Here is a 17,321-nt window from a genome sequence, read left to right as displayed (position 1 = left end):
GGTTTGGAGGTCTCTCCTCCTATGGGAGAGGCCTGGGGTGACCCAGCTCTGCCAGGGACTGGTTGGGTACATTGATTGAATGCCATTTGGCCTTGAACTGAAAGAATGCTTTCAGGAATAAAGTGTTATTTTGGTTTTCACTTCAGTATGTGCCACGTCTTATTTTGCAAGTCGTTCTAAACATGGGACAAGAGGAAAGGGGTGTTATTTAATAGTCCCCTAACCCCCTCCCAAATCGATGCCCAGAGAGTAGGAGCTAAAAAGTATATAAAAACTCTTACTTGGGGAGATTGTAAAATCTGTTGTAGCATCAGTTGGGTGGCTTCAAGTTAACAGTTGAGTCTAGTCTTGGTTCTAAATTGGTAAAATGTGAGTATGTCACTTAAGATGTGAAAGTCCCTGGGAAAGAAGAAGCTGGGACAGGAGGTGCAACATTGGGTCTTCTGCAGAATCAGCACGAACAGGGTTGGGGTGTAAGTCCCCAGGGGAGTCTTCCAGTAAGAATATGTGGGGGCTGTCATGTGGCCAGTTAGGAGCTGGCGGTGAAACCCCGGCCCTGCTCTCTTCTGTTGTGTCTAGTCAGAACATACAACAATCACGTCTACGGTGCGGTTTCACGGCGTGGCAGTGGTATATTTCCTTTGGTGCTGGAGACACGGTCAAGTGTCTTTTTCCCTGCTCCTGTCCTAAAAACCCAGGCCCAGGAACTGCCAAGGCCAAGGTTCTCCTGTGCCTAGCATTTGGAATCTTGTGTCTCTGGTTCAGAAGAAGTACTGAAGAGGCCTCGGTGCTCAGGCGGGGCACTGGTCTCGTGACATAGGTGACGCCGAGGCCTGGCTGGTCTCAGCCAATGTCTCAGGGCTGAACCTAAATACAGAAAACCAGAGAGTCAGGGCTATAGCTCTACCATCCCCTGATTATTCTCCTTTGCTGAACAGTCAACACCTCCTAGCTTGTCACCCATTAGAACAGAAAGGGTGTTTTTGTTTGTTTGCTTGGCAGCCTGAGAAGTAATAAAATGAAGTACGATTCTGAAAGTCTTGGGGAGTAGCAACGCCCACCTAGGCTGCTGTCCTTGGTGGACTCTCAGGAGAACCATGGTATGTTCTGCCCATCAGCCATCACCTGGAGCTTTCCTTTAAGAAGGAAACCCAAGGGATTGGAGACACTTGGCCAGCTGTAATGTACTCCAGGAGGCACAAAGGGTACTTTGAATCTACTATCCAGATGTTGCTCAAACCTTTCTGGTATGGAATATAGGAGCCTGGCTGACCTAGTGTCTGAAATCTCAAACTGCCAAATATCTCAGTCCCTCTAATCTTCCTCTCACTAGACTCTGAAACCTGACGTCAAGTCAAATATTATCCAAGCATTCTGGAACTAAAAAGTGAGTCACCTTTACCTACCTGCCTCTCTACCTCCAGAGAAGCTGCGTGTCTCTGGCTGTCTCCTGAGCTGTGCGTCTCTTGTGGGTTCTTTTTGTCACATTGGGGATAACTCCTGACCTGAACATCTCTCTTTCTTCTTAAAATAATGTTTTATGAGCACAAGGGATGCACTGTTGATGCTTAAGAGACTTTCTGTGAGGCTGAAATGCAGCTTCTGGGCACCTGTGCTGGCCTGATTATGGTAAGGGGGGAATGACAGGTACAAGATATTTCTTCTTTTTGGTTAAGTACAAGGCAGTCATTCTTAGAAGTAACCATGAAACTGGCCATGACCGATTGCCAATTTCATTGTCTTAAATCTATTCCTGAACACTGTAGAATTGTCTTTGAGCATATTTACCCTGATATGGATTTTTGTTCATTTATTCTCTAACTTCAGATACTCTCCCCCTCATCCATAGCCTCTCTTTGAAATCATTATTGGAAGTATTTTCTCCTTTAGTAATAGCTACTTTCTTATATTTCCTGTGTGCCAGTTGCCTATCTGGCATAGACTGTGGCCTGCTCCTGTGCATTTATTTGGTCAATAAATATTTAGTACCTACAAGTAGCACACTCTGTGCTGATTCCTGAAGGATCATTGATTAATGAACTGGTTGCTCACAGTCCCTATCCTTATGGGACTTAAAGTCTAGGAGAGATTGAGAAAAAAGAAACAAAATAATGTGCTTATCACAATATGCTTATGAAAACTATGAAAGAATAACAGAAAGATCATGAAAGACATCATGAAAGAGGAATAACAAACCCAGGTGTGGGGAGATCAGGAATAGCATCTCTAAAAAAAAAAGATTTTTACTGAGACCTGAAGAAGTAGAAGTTAGTCAGATGTTGGTTTTGACATGAGTCTATAAGCTTCGAGTCAATGGCCAAAATTTCCAGAACGAATTATTTCTTTTACTTGCTATAACATTTGGAAGTGGCCTTCAAGGGAAGGGGGAGGGTTTGGAAGAGTGAGTGTCCCTGATTGCTAACTTGAGTCACTTCACACGTAAATGTGCAGATACCAAGATACCAACAGGAGAAAATTTTTCCCTGCATAAGAAAATGGGAACATAAAGTATAGAGAGACTGTTAGGTTTAGGAGAATCAGTGAGCTAAGGATGCAGAGGAGCTAAATGAAAACTGGGAATTTTTGTATTCTAGAAAGAACAAGGCAGAAGACGTTCTCCAAGCAGAAGAGCTGCTGAGGTTCTTTGATCCTAGGAGACACCCTTTGTGATTCGACTGTGCAGCATTTCCCATCAATAGGTGGGCATCTCGCAGTGAATTTTTCTAATTTTGTGTTGCCCCAGCAGTTATTTTGAACACAAGTTTAACTTTCTGATGGCAGAAGCAGAATTCAGTCACCTTCATGTGGTTTCTAGTGCTACATCCCCTATTAGTTCCTCAAAGTGGCGGACCCAGATGTGTGCCTTCTGCTCCCTGGTGACCACTTCCCTATGGGACAGCAGCATGCAACCTCCTTGACTGGCCCTTCTGAACTTTACGTGCCACACAAACTGTGCAGACGTGTCTCAGTGATGACCTCTCAGTGACGGTGTGACCTTCTGGAACTCATACCTGCTTGCTTAAAACCCACAAATTAAAACTCCCCATGGAGCCAGGCACTATGGCATGCACCTGTAGTCCCAGCTACTGGGGAGGTCGAGGAGGGAGGATCACTTGAGCTCAGGCCAGCCTGGGCAACATAGCAAGACCCCATCTCTAAAAAACAACAACAACAACAACAAACTCTTACAGAAAAAAATGTTTGGATAAGTTTCTGGACTTCAATAGAGGCCTTGGCCCATAGGTCCCTATTTCTTCCCTCCCCCCAACATTGTTCCTGACCTTCATGTGTGTGGCCTCCGGCTGTGCTGTGTACCTCCCAGGACTTGTAAGTAATAAAATCTTTATTTCCACTCTGTGTTTCTCCTAATCATTGAATGGGTACTCTCCATCTTAAGGATCCTCAATTAGAACATATCTATTTTCCCTGCTCTTGAATCTGGCTAGTCCTGCCACTTGCTTTAGACAACGGAGTGCAGCAGAAATGAAGGCATGCCAAATCTGAGGTTAGGCCTGGTCCTCTTCTCAGAAACATGCCCTGTTCGCATGAGAAGAGGCCTGAGCATCTGAGAGAGGACGATATCCGAGTCAGGCCAGGTTTCACAGACTAGGCCCAGATATGCATGAAAGCCAGGCCAAACTCAGAAAAGCCGCCTGCCTTCCGTGGCTACCTCTAGGCACGAGGGATCTGAACTGAAATTGGAAGGAACCACACCCACAATCCTTCCTGCCCTGCCTGAGTACTCAGCAGCATCACAAGGGCCCCGAATACGCCAAAGACCCAGTAGAAAGCAAAAAGTCCTCTCCCCTCCTCACGGTCACAGTGTATGTCCTTTAAGTGGAAATTAGGTTTAGGAGGCCAAGTTCAAGCTCCCAGAGAGCAACGAACAAAACCGCCTAATAAAACAACTGCAGAGTTAACAAGTGGTTTCCCATTCCTGTGTCCTCTGAGCCTCACGACAACCTATAAGGCGTGGCTATTACATGTGGCTTCCCCCCGCCCCACTTTCCGTATGATTAAATGGAGACACAGTGGAATAAACTGACAGACTTAGGGTGGTACAAGCAGACAGTGGTGAACGCAGTGATTGGAATTTCTGTTTCACCCTCCCCGCCTTTCTCTCCCTTCTTCGTTTTCATTACTCTTCAATTGAGTAGCGTTTCTTTGAAAAATTGCAAAGCATCAAAGAGACGTCAAAGATAATGAGTATATTTTATCTCAGTTTTCAAACAGGACAACAACAACAACAAGAAAATCCCCAAATATTGGCATTAAGGCTGTGAGCCTGGTAGAATTCTGTGGATATTTTCTAGAATATGCTTGGTAGACAATTTGTGAACACTTGTAAATAAATGTATGGTATGAGAGCAATACGAAGTATCCTTTAATATCAGTCACTTGAAAAAGAAAAGGGAGTGTTGTATACACAGTAGAAGTTTTTGAGACAATGAATTAATCTATAATGGTGGAAATGAAATGGGTGGGTCAGGAAGATTTCCAATATTTTATTAAAACTGCAGGATTTTTTTTTGTGAGAATAAGATGAAGAAATGAAGGTTAGAATACAACTCAGTTATATGAATTGTATCTGGCAAAAATCCTACACAGTGGATGTTAATATCAACCTACATGGAGTCTCTAGGTTGGATATTTTTCATCAAGAATTTAGCTGCTGGTCTAATTTGCAAATGATCCGAAGGTGGAAGGCATAACACATAGAAAGCAAATGTCAGGATTGAATGAAACCCCCAAAAGCTGAAATGCAGATCAAATTTAATAAAGTCCCAAACTTAGGTTTAAAAACAAATTCACCTGCACAGAGGCCTGGGGTTATTTACCAGTTAAGTGAAGGTGTGGTGAGAAAAGCGAAAGGCTCTCCAAGAAATCCACCTTCACCCCTAGAGCAGCTGATCGCAATTGTGCCTGAGAATTGGAATCACCTGAGAAACTTTAAAACCTACTAATGCATGTGGCCCCTCACTAAATATTCTGATTTAATTAACCTGGGTTATGGCTGGGGAGTCAAATTTTTTTTATAGCTCTCAGCTGGTTCTACTATGTAGTCAAAGTTGCCAATCACAGCTTTAAGCCTGCAGAGCTCACACTTGAGAGTGGATCGGAATCACCTGGTGGCTTGTGAAACCTCAGATGACCTCCAGATTTTCTGATTGGATAGGTCTGGGGTAGGGCGTTTGCATTTCAACAACCACACCCAGGACTCACGCTTTGCCACCAGTGTGATTTTACTTGTGTGGGAAACACACTTTGAGAGCTACTGTTGTGGACACACCAGATACAACCCCAGGTTCTTAGACATTTCTACTGTTGGTGTTGAGCTCTGAGACCTGGCCCAGTGCCTGTCTTCTCTTCTGAGGAGGATTTATGCCAGGAACTTCGGCTTCCTCTTTAGATCTTCCTATCTGTGTCTGGTGGGTAGGGCCAGGTTGGACTGGTGGATACTGAACAGATACGTTTTGTTGTAAGGACAGGAGTGGGATGTGATGTCATCGTGCTACTTCAGATTACTAGAGGAGACATCGACACAATCATCTCAGTTCAGAACCAAGCCTAAAGTCATCAACTTCTCAGGGACTAGTTGTCCCAGAAAATCAAAATCAGGATTCACTTTTCACTCTTTCCCCATCAAGGGGAAAAGAGTGACATGTCTTTGGGAATGAATTAGGATGGAGGAGCGATGGGACTCTCAAACATCAGAAGAATTCCCCTAGTGCTCATGGCTTGGCCTGTTCACTATTGACTATGAAGCACATAGTAGGTGGCACATAGTTTTAAGGTGTCCAGAAATACAAACAGTTCTCCTACTACTTGCACTGTACTCCTCATTACCGTCATCACCTCCCCTCTCCCCATCACCCCCCTACCCAAATATTCCCTCACTAAACTCCTGGTACTGGCTTAGCCATTTCCTACACCTGCAGAACCATTGCCCCAGTTCTGCCCACTTTAAAATGCTGTGTGATTTCTTTCTTTTCTTTTTTTTTTTCTACTTATATGTGACATTTCCCAGTCCATTTCTTTTGGATTGCTTTTCAATAAGCTTAGAAGTTATAATCATCTTTATTGTCACTGACCAAGCACCTCCTTATGACACACACTAATTCTTACAATTCTGCAATTTAATTATTGTTAGTTAACTGTATATGAGACAAAACAGTGCATACGATTCACACCCACAAAGTGTTTTAACACAGCATATGACACACAGAGAGGTTCAAATAAATGCTGGTGTTTTGCATCATTATCCACCTACATCCACACTATTGGTAAGGTGCTCCCTCTGGCACCTCTCACCAGACCATCATAGCTTCCTTCGTGCCCTCTTCCTTTCTTAGGTGTCTTTGTTTCTGACATTGTTCATTCAACCTGCTACAGATATGCGTGAAAGGAATACACTTGGACATAGAGCCAGAAAGCCTAGGATTAAACCCTGGGTCCTATTCTTACTGGCCTTTTTGACCAAGTTTCCTGAGGTTAAGCAGTGTCCTCAATGGCCCTGGGGTGCCCTCCTGGGAATGTCTGATGAACTGGCTGAACTCAGCCCTGCACACATTAATTCCTTTTTTTGTGCTAGAGCCAGGCTTAAAGTCATGGAGACTTTCACAGAGAAGATGCTTAAATAAGACATACACACACTTGCGTGGGTGCATGCACATGTGCACACACATACAGAGTTTTATAATATAAAGACGCTTAGAGTGGGCTGTACCTAAGAGACCTGATATACATCTTATAAATATAGAACATCAGCGCTAGAAGGGACTTGGAGATCTTCCTGCACAGTTCCCTACACTGAAATATGATAAGATTTTGGCCCAGAGAAAGAAAGCGATTCACGTGAATCATGAAGGTAATGGGTTGATAATTAACCCAGTTTCTGTGTTTTTTTTTTCCCCCCTAATCTGCTTCATTTCCTTCACATTGAAGTGATACATTTAATTGGCCACAAGAGGGAGTCAGTAGGCAAGAAATGTGCTCGAATTCCCACCTAACCCGTGTCTTCTGGGAGGGTCTTGGGGAAGGCAGACCTACATCCCTGGTTGTGTTTACTAAATCTCGGTTGGATCCCATTTCTGTATCATATTATCTGGGGGTATAGTGGATGCAGTAATTCATTCCTCTGGGCCTCAGTTTTTTCATCTCCTAAATGTAGATATTACTATTATGTTGGAAGCTGTTTGTAAGGATAACTGAGAATGAATAGTAAATGCTTACCACAAGTTGATTCTCAAGATTGTAAATATTCATGATGCTGATGGATGTGTAATGCTTTAATTTCAAAGAGAGCTTTTGGTGCCTTCCGTCCGAGCCCCATTCCCTCCACTCTGGTAAATTGAAAGAAATCTTCTGGACTTCGTCTAACTGTTATCTACTCTAGTCGTCTCTCGCTTCTGCATCTTTCTTCACATCCTGCAGAATCTGAGCACACGCAGGGTGGAGGAGCGTGTGAGTAAAGCTAGAGGGAGAGACAGAGACTGAAAATCTCACCTGATCTCTAGTCTGAATGATTTGGGTTGTGGATGGGACACCAGGGACATTGCCATTGTCCCCTTTTCTGCCTTTCGGAAGTGGATCTGCATCTTACTGCAGAAGGTGAGAGTTTGGGAAACCTTCAGGATGAGTGGCCAGGTGGCACCGTCTGTGCCTGGCTCCCTCCAATTTTGGTGGAGCAGCCACTGGCCTCTCATACAGGAAATAACCTGAACTAGACCCCGTGAGCCTCCTGCATGGTATTGGACTTATACACCACATATTAAGGGAATAAGTCCATAAGAGATTTTTGGATGACTCATATGATTTCTGGAGCTGGAAGTGACTTTAGAGGTGACTGAGCCAACTTGGTCATTTCCAGTGAAGCTGACAGATGGAAATGAACTTGCCCAAAGCCACAAAGTGGGTCAGCAGAGAGCTGGGGGGTGGAGAGGGGATAAAAACATCTAATAAAGACAGGACTTTTGAATATGTCTGCAATACCCAGTGCCGTCATGGCTGGGCCATTACCACTATCAGAGTGTTTGTTTTGTTTCTCTTCCTTTATTTCACACAGTACAGAACTTCACTGACTATTCCTTCTTAGATTTTTTTCCAGCCCTTCCTCCCCATAGAAACGTTAAATTATTCACACCTTTTCTTATGCCAGCAATTTAGTAACTACCCAGTGTTGCTTGAATACCTCTTAGGGTTCTCACTCTGTATTCAAAATGGATAATAAAGGAATTTTCTCAAAAAGCAATTTAGAGGAATTAAATTTAATCTAACTTAATGTACAAGTACTATTCCTATTCTGGCCCAATAATGTTGATACAGTCAGTGGAACCAAGCACTTATTTTTTGAACCTGATAGAATCCCTAGAGCTCCCCATGAATTCTTTGGACCAAAGAAGTGGAAAGTGCAAAGTTCTTGAAGTGAGCACACGCCTGGTGCTTCTGAAGGGGCAGTGTCTGAAGACAGGTTGAGGCTGGGATAGGGAGAGGAGAAGGTGATGTTGTCTGAGGTGTCTGGGGGCTAGATTATAAAAGGAATTGAGGCCGTTTAAGGATTTGAGATTTATTCTGAGTGAGATGGGAGGAGTTTGAGTTAAGGGTAAATAGCTGACTTGTATTTTATCAGGATCTCTCTGGCCGCCTGCCATGTTAAGAATCGACTGAAAATGGACAGGGGAAGAAATGGGGAGAATGGTGAAGAGGCTAAGGCAATAGTCCAGGAGAGAGAACAGTGGATTGGACTGTTGGGAGGCAGCACTGCTGCTCACTCAGGATGAAATCTGGGAGGTTGGTTAGACACTCTTCCTTTCACTTCCCCACAGTCAATCAATTTGAAGGCCCAGTGTATCAGTCAGGGTCTCCCCAGGAAACAGAATTCATCCCACATGCTTTGTTTTAAGGGACCCTAAAGAAGACCTCACAGAATTTGGGTACAGTTAAAGGAACAAAAGGAGAAGAGAAAGTACCAAAGACAAGAAACAGCAGGAAGGAATGTGAAGAGAACATCATATTAATATTACTGGAGTCCAGTAAGAGCAGGGATCTTGGAAGAGGGGCTCCTTGTAGTGGAATCATGGAAGAAGTAGCTATTGCCAGAGGCTGCGCCAATGCAGAGAAAGGATAGGAGAAGAAATGCTTGGCCCTTTCTCTCTTTACAGTCCCTAATCCTCCAAACAAGCCTGAATGGTTTGCTTTATTATACCAAATGTTAAGGAGAGTTGAGATTTTCCCAGAGTCACAGTTGGCAAGTGAGCAAATTAAGTTCAGTGCTCAGATCTGCTGCTTCTTAGGACTGCTATGTTCTTTCCATGGTCCTCCCTTCTGAGAGAAACAGTCAAATGCGACTTGGCTTTGGCTCACAGGGATGATGAACAGGGAAGGTTGAAAGTATAAATGGGTGAGGAGACGTAGTGTCTGCTCACTCCCTTTCTTCCCCTCCAGGGAGAAAAAAAGAACTGGCAATGGGAACAAATCTCAACCGGGGATTGAGGAGTTTTCTTTTTCTGATGGTGTTACCATTATTTTTCCTGATGTTTTATGTAGCTTTCATACCTAGATCACCTTTTAATGAAAGATGAAGGCTGGGACTTCTGTTTCTAGTCTACCATGAAAACAACTTGAAAGTTGCCACACCTATTCTCACAATAAGAAACCAGCTGAGCAAACCCCAAATCAACAAATATTTCTATATTCTTCAGGGATTTGAGGTCATGAAGACAATTGCTGCCCCCAAATTTGGAGAGACAGGCATAAACAGAGTCACAGTTTACCAACAGGAGAAACACAATTGTCATTGATGAATTGCTGGATACGCAACATAGACTAACTTGAAAGTTGAAAACTCCATGGGGCCCAGTGTTGGGGGAAAGATCCCACACTTTCGTGAGTTTTACCTCCAAAAGTCCTGCCAGATTCTCAGGGTAAAGATCAGAGAAAAATCTCCTTGGGTTTCATGTTGGGGAAGGTTAAAATAACCATTTTGAAATACTCCCAGAGCATTTTATTGTCTCTAACCAAAGTCTGCCCTCAAGGAAAACTACTTTACCAAAGTCTAACCTATCTGGGTTTTATCAGAGCCTAACCAACCTGGGGTAAGGGATATACCAACCCCACCTTCCTCCAGCCTTCCACGTGGGAGGTGGACTATTCAGCTACAGCCCCCTCTAGCCTTCCTGCCTCATCTAAGTTGGGGTGGGAGCTAAGAAGCACCTGTGATGTTCACAGCTGAGGGTCACAGGCTCACTAAAGGACTGAGACCTAATAATGGGACTATAGAATGTTTCCCCTCCACCCCACTCTACCATCCTATCAATCAGGCTCCCGTCTAACAGGTGGCTACAGTGAAAGAACTGTAAACCTCAGACCCTATGACAGAAGTAGTCTCTAGGCAGACCAAAGGATAACAGGGGAGACCAAAACACGGATACTAGAGGAAATTTTAGACTTTGACACAAATAGCTACAGCAAACAGTAAATGTGGCTTAACTTTTAGCCAGCCAGACAGAATTACTCACACAAAAGGTGCATTTACTTCGGCCCCTTTTATGTTATGTCCAGCTATCAACAAAAAATTACAATGTATGTTAAAAAGGCAAAAAATACAGCATAAAGAGACAAAGCAAGCAGTGGAACAAGACTTAAATACAGCAGAGATTTTGGAGTTATCAGGTCAGAAATTCAAAATAACTATGGCTAATATTCTAAGGACTGTAATGGGAAAAATTAACAACATGTAAGAATAGAGAGTTAATATAAGCAGAGAGATGGAATCTTTAAGAAAGAATCAAAAGGAAATGCTAGACATCAAAAACGGTGCAATAGAAATGAAGATTGTCTCTGAAAGTCTCATCAGAGGACTGGGCAAGGCTGGGGAAAAAGTCAGTAGCTTGAGAATATGTCAATAGAAACTTCCCAAACTAAAAAGCAAAGAGAAAAAAGAATGAAAATAAAATGGAATAGAATATCCAAAAACTGTGGGCCAACTTCAAAAGGGTTAATATACACATAATTGAAATACCGGAAAAAGAAGCAAGAGGGAAAGGAACAGAAGAAATATTTGAAGTTTAAATAATGACTAAGATTCTTCCAAAATTAGTGACAGATACAAAATCATAGATCCAGGAAGCTCAGAGAATACCAGGCACAATAAGTATCAAAACATCTCTGTACCTAGGCATATCGTATTCAAACTGCAAAAAATCAAAGAGAAATCTTGAAAGAAGCCAGAAAAGGTAAAAGTGGGCGGTGGGGCGGGGGGCGGGGGGAACCCAACTTATCTATAAGAGGAACAAGCCTAAGAATTACATTGGGCTTCTCTTCAGAAGCTATGCAAACAGGAGGAGCATGGAATGAAATATTTAAAATGTTGAAGGGTGAAGACTCAGGCACTACCCACTCTTCTTTGTTGCAGAAGACACTGGTTGTGATATTGGTCTTTCAGCCCTGGTGTTCTGCTTATGTGTGTGCTGTGTTATAGATAGCTCAACTCAAACTCCCCCAGTTTGAGTGCCAGCATCTTCCATTAAGCCCAATATATTTCGAGGGTTTTGTGGATTAATATCCTCAGGTTGTCAGAAAGAATAGTCATGAAATATACATGGTATTGATGGTAAGGGAGGAGGTGCTCAAATAAGCTGGTTCATATTGCCAGTGAGATAATTAGATGGGAAGAGCCAACCAAGTGTGGAATCCCTGGAGATCAGGCTGTTGGGTCCTCAGAACTTAACCTATTTCAACTCCTCACTCAGAAAGATGAAGAAACAAAACCTTACTCTACATCACATGGAGGTTGGTGGCTGAGCTGAGATTAAAACTTGGGTCATCTCACTCTTAGTAATGTACCATATTGTCTTCAGCCACCTTGTTGCCTAGAAAGTCGTCATAGCAAAGAATTCTTGCAAATGTGATTGGAGTTCATGGATTCCCTCTGTCCTGGTTTTCCCTTAGTATCATTGACCATCTGTCCTCCCTCTTAGCTCTTAATCTTATGATTTTAATACCCTTTTCCTAGAAACCATAGCAAGTATAATAATCTTCTTGAATCAAAGTCCAATGTTTATAATATAGTTGTAATTCATTCACTATTTTATTAAAGCAAATTATTATGAATGGTTGGTAGAGAATAGTATTTGTTTAGATTTCTGAATATACTACTGGAATATACTACTGGATATACTACTGAATATACTACTGGAATATACTACTTGGAATAACTGATGATTTTGTATTCAGAATTCAGACGAAATGATATTGTAAAGACTATTATTAATACATGAAGCCACTGAAGCTGGATTTGAATAACCACTAGCATTTATTTATCTTTTTGTGGAATCCATTTTTTCCTGCCCCAAATGAAACTGCTATTTATAAAAGCAGTGCTGAAAGGCACTGCTCTTGCAGCAAATTTGACAATAGACTTCTACACTCATATTGGCAACACAAAATCAGCATTTCCGACGTAAAAAAGGAACTAGTTATTCTTCTCGGAAATTTTCACACAGCTTTTAGGGTTTCAAAAAGAAGAGGATTGCAGATTTAAATTGAGTGAGGTGTGGAGTAGGGGAAGGTGCTTGTATCTGGACCCTCTAAAGAACCTTGAGGCATTTGCCTAGAGCCTTGTACTCATCAGACACACAGCAGACATTTGCAGGCTTGAAGAAAGGTAGGTCCAGGGAATTGCCTTCCCAGGCTTTTGGGCTAATGGTTCTTTTTTTTTTTTCATTTCCTGATTCTAAGATTTCTAGGAGTGGAATGAGAAAAATTGAGCCCACTTCTCATGGGCAAGCTTGCATTCTGGGTTGGAGGTGGGTTGAGAGCACCTTTAGATGTATCGTTGGTGGGGGCAGGGAGTGAGGAGCAGTCTTTGATGCAGAGCATCAAAGGATAATTAAGGAAGAATTAGGGGAATTAGGAAAGAATCCTAAAGGCTGAAGCTGAATATTAGATAAGGTTGTTTTAGTTATTTTTGTTTTCTAAATTCCCAGGCTATCAAAAACCTGAAAGCAATACTTTAAAACTTTTTACTAATTAATTATCCCATCAACTCTTTTTTTTTTTTTTTTTTTTTTTGAGACAGAGTCTCACTTTGTTGCCCAGGCTAGAGTGAGTGCCGTGGCGTCAGCCTAGCTCACAGCAACCTCAAACTCCTGAGCTCAAGGGATCCTCCTGTCTCAGCCTCCCGAGTAGTTGGGACTACAGGCATGCACCACCATGCCCGGCTAATTTTTTCTATATATATTTTTAGCTGTCCATATAATTTTTTTCTATTTTTAGTAGAGATGGGGTCTCGCTCTTGCTCAGGCTGGTCTCGAACTCCTGAGCTCAAACGATGCGCCCACCTCGGCCTCCCAGAGTGCTAGGATTACAGGCGTGAGCCACCACGCCCGGCCCCCATCAACTCTTAATGTTCCTTCTTCTATGGTCTTTATTCTCTGAGTTGTTATTTTTATAATTCAACATTTAGGAAAAGATCTGCCCCTTGCAGGATTTGGTGGAGATGGAGTGGGGTGCGGGCAAGGTCGCCAGTCGTGTGCATTCAGACTGGTCTGGGGACAGACAGTGGCCTGACCGCGTTCTCCAGTGGTCTTTGGCACCATTCATGGCACCCAGGCTGTAAACTGAAGCTGCTCGTTAAGAAGTCTACTAACGAACGACACCTTGAGGACTTTTAGTATTTTGGGGATAAGAAAAAAGCTTGGCGGTAACTGTGCCTGGTGCAATCTTTCCTCAGATGACGTAAATGAAACCCAGAAAAGGGAAATAACATACCCAGAATCACATAACTTAACAAAAAAGCTAGGAGCTAAAAATCCCAGACTTCTTGGTTCTTAGTCCAGGCCTTTTCCCTGCCGAGGTCACCATTTCTACATCACCATCATCATCCTCTAACAAACCACCCAGGTTCAGGCCTCCATTTGGGTTTCTAGTCCATTTTATAAGTTTGCCAAAGAAGGAAAGGCTGGCCCTGCACACCACTCTCCTCATGCCCCTCCTTGACGACTGTGACCCATGAGGGGGATGGAGATATAAAAATAAGGAAACAAAAGATTGGTGGTGATTTGGATCCATAAGGAGATTGGAGCCAATAGAAGGATGAATGGTTGTCTGGGTTTCTCCTTCTCTGTACAAGGGGCAAAAAAAAAAAAAAAAAAAAAAAGACACCATTTGTCAATAGCCTGATATGTGTCACATATGATGTGACCAAACTAAGGTTTGGACTCTTCCCCAACCTGGAAGAAATGTCTTTCATATCTGTCCAATATCCTCGTTAGTTTTGTTTTCCTTGATATTTGAAAATAGGGAAGCTGAGCAATGGATAGCAAACACACATTTTTGTCCTTGGGGAATGTACCTGTCCTAGGTAATTAACACATGGGTTTCTGTGGGGTGAAGATAGAAGGCAGTTATATAAATTTATGGCCAGAGTTTCTTACAAAGACAGAGCACCAGAACCTGACCTATGTCATCAGAGGATTATGGAAAGACCATAAGTGTCACTTGTATGTATCCTCAATCACTGACATCCACAGTAATAACCACTATTATTTTCATAAGAAAGACTGTATGAGGCAGCCACTGCTTTTTCAGCAAATTTCAAAATAGACATCCACATCTATATTGGCAACACAAAATCAGTTAGCCCTTCCAACGTATGAAAGGAATTAGTTGTGTTTCTCAGAAATTCTCAGCACAGTCTTTAGGGTTTCAAAAAAAAAAAAATACTAGAAGATATAATGATATAATTTGATATAATGTATTTCCCCTGAAGAAGTTTACAGTCTTACTAGAGAGACACTAAATGCAGAAGAGTCACCAGTCATGTTCGATAAGACAGAATTACATTTCCCGAATCCTAGGTCTGCAGGATGTCTGAGACATCAAGGCAGAGGTTCCTTTACATTAAAAATTAAAGTACACATTTAGTTGGACTAAGAGGAATCACCTTTAGTTAAGTTTACAACAACTTTGGCCTCTGGTGTAAAAGGAAAGTAACAGAGATTTCATAAACCCTTACTTACCAACATTGGCTTAGTGTTCCAGATGTGGGGACTGAGGGAGGTGGGGTATTGCATCAGAGAAGACAGAGACTTCTTCTATACGGTTAGTGTATGACAAGATTAGATGCTGGGCTGGGTTTTTTGTTATTCTTTTAGCATGGTGGCCATGGGAGGGGTGGAATATTCCTGCAAATGGGTTCAACCTCTGCAAATGTCCCAATATAGAAATGAAATTCCTGCTCTGAAAGAACTGAGATAAGTCAAGTATATTTATTTATTTATTTATTTATTTTAAGATAGGGTCTTGCTCTACTGCCCAGGCTACAGTGCAGTGGCATGATCATGGCTCACTGCCGCCTCAAATTCCTGGGCTCAAGTGATCCTCCTGCCTCAGCCTCCCAAGTATTATAGCTAGGACTTCAGGCATGCACCATCATGCCTGGCCATTTTTTTTATTTTTTTAGTATTTTTGTAGAGACAGGATCTCACTATGTTGCAGGTCTTTAAAAATGAAAAAGAGAAGGCCAGGCATGGTGGCTTTGGGAGGCCCAGGTGGGAGGATTGCAACATAGCAAGGACTCTAGAAGTTGCAGTCACCTGGGACTGAGGCAAGGGGTTTTATATACGGTGAGGGGCATAAGCGGAGGGGACTTGCTTTTTAGGTGCTTGTTCAAGTGGGTTATCAAGTTCTCAGTAAGCATGTCCCAGGGGCTGCAACAGGAAGTCTCCAGGGTCGGGTAGGCAGTGTGGGGGGCTGGGTGTGCTGCTAGTCACAGGATGTGGCTGAGGCTTGGTGGGGCCAGGTGCTTGTTCATGTGGAAAAGTGGAGCTGTCTCACTGCTTAGGGCAGAGGGGTTTGTAGCAGGGGAGGGGGCTATATTGTGCCCCCCCACCAACCTTACATAAGTAAGTTGAATAAAAAGTGGCAGAGCCAGACTTGAAATCCAGGTGCTAAAATTCCAGAGCCTCTTCGCTTAAGAGGATCCACTACATTAGTCTGGTGAGTGGAAGAACTATTTTGTTTGCACCTTTATTCACTCATCACTTGATAGACAATTGGGTTGTTTCCACCTTTCAGATATTATGGATAATGCTGCTAAGAAAATTCATGTACAGATTATAGGGTGGAGTTCCTTGTAAATATCTGTTAAGTCTAGTTGGTTTATAGTGTTGTTGAAGTTCTATTTTCTTATGATCTGCCTCGTTTTTCTATTCAAGTGGGGTATTGATATTTCCAACTATTATTGCTGAGTTTTGCTAAACATATTTTAGGGTTTTTAGGTGCACATATCTTTATAATTATGATGTTCCAATTGTGAATTGACCCTTTTATTATCACATTGCATTAGGATTACATTTCCAACTCACGTTTGGTTACTAATTGTATATTTTACCTATGTTTTATCCCTCTTGCTCAGATCTTTTTGTGTCTATCTCTTGCTGCTTTCAAGAGGCTCTCTTTATCTTAATTTTTCAGCAATTTGAATGTTATGTATCTAGTGGAGGATACCTTTGAGTTTATCCTACTTGGTGTTTGTTGAGCTCCTTAAATATGTAGATTCATATTTTTCAAGTTTGTGAAATGTTAATCTATTCTTTCTGCTGCTTTTTCTCCTCTCCTTTTGAGATTCCCATTATGTATTAATGTATGGTGGTATGCTTTGTTGTTCCCATGGGTCTCTGAGGCTCTATGCATTTTTGTTCGTATAAAACACCTTATAGTTATAATTCACTATTTTAACCTGATAACAACTTAACGTCTGTCACATAAAAAAAAACTCTAAACTTTTACCTTCCCCACTATAATTTATATTTTTGATGTCTTTCTCAATCTGTTTTCTTCTGGTGTAACAGAACACTGTAGATTGGATAATTTATCAAAAAAAAGAAGTCTTAATTTGTTTCAGAATCAATTAACAAGTTCCCATACTGCGGGGCTGTGTGCAGCATTAGTGGGGCTCCAGGGAAGAAGGGGTGCTCTGAAGGCCCAGCCCCTGGGGAGCAGGTTACAGCTGCAATCCAGGTCCCAGAAACAACAGGGCACAGCAGCAACTCTGACCCCAGACGACGGGGTATCATGCAGTGGTTGGTGACTGTCTACCCGGGGATGGTGGAGCACAGCAGTAGCCCAGGCTCTGTGAGGCTGGGTGCAGTGGCAGTATGATCCCAGGAATGGCAAAGCCCAACAACCGTGGCTTGGCCCTTGGGGACCATGGAGAAGTACAGAAATGACTCCACTCCCTGGGAAGGCAGAGTGCCTTAGCAGCTCAGACTGTAGGGGTGGGGCACTGAGGTTGTTTGGACTTGAGGATCGGGTGGCCC

The sequence above is a fragment of the Eulemur rufifrons genome, chromosome 6, assembly GCF_041146395.1.
Source record: "Eulemur rufifrons isolate Redbay chromosome 6, OSU_ERuf_1, whole genome shotgun sequence".
In the NCBI taxonomy this organism is placed as follows: domain Eukaryota; kingdom Metazoa; phylum Chordata; class Mammalia; order Primates; family Lemuridae; genus Eulemur; species Eulemur rufifrons.
This window is presented reverse-complemented; position numbering follows the sequence as displayed.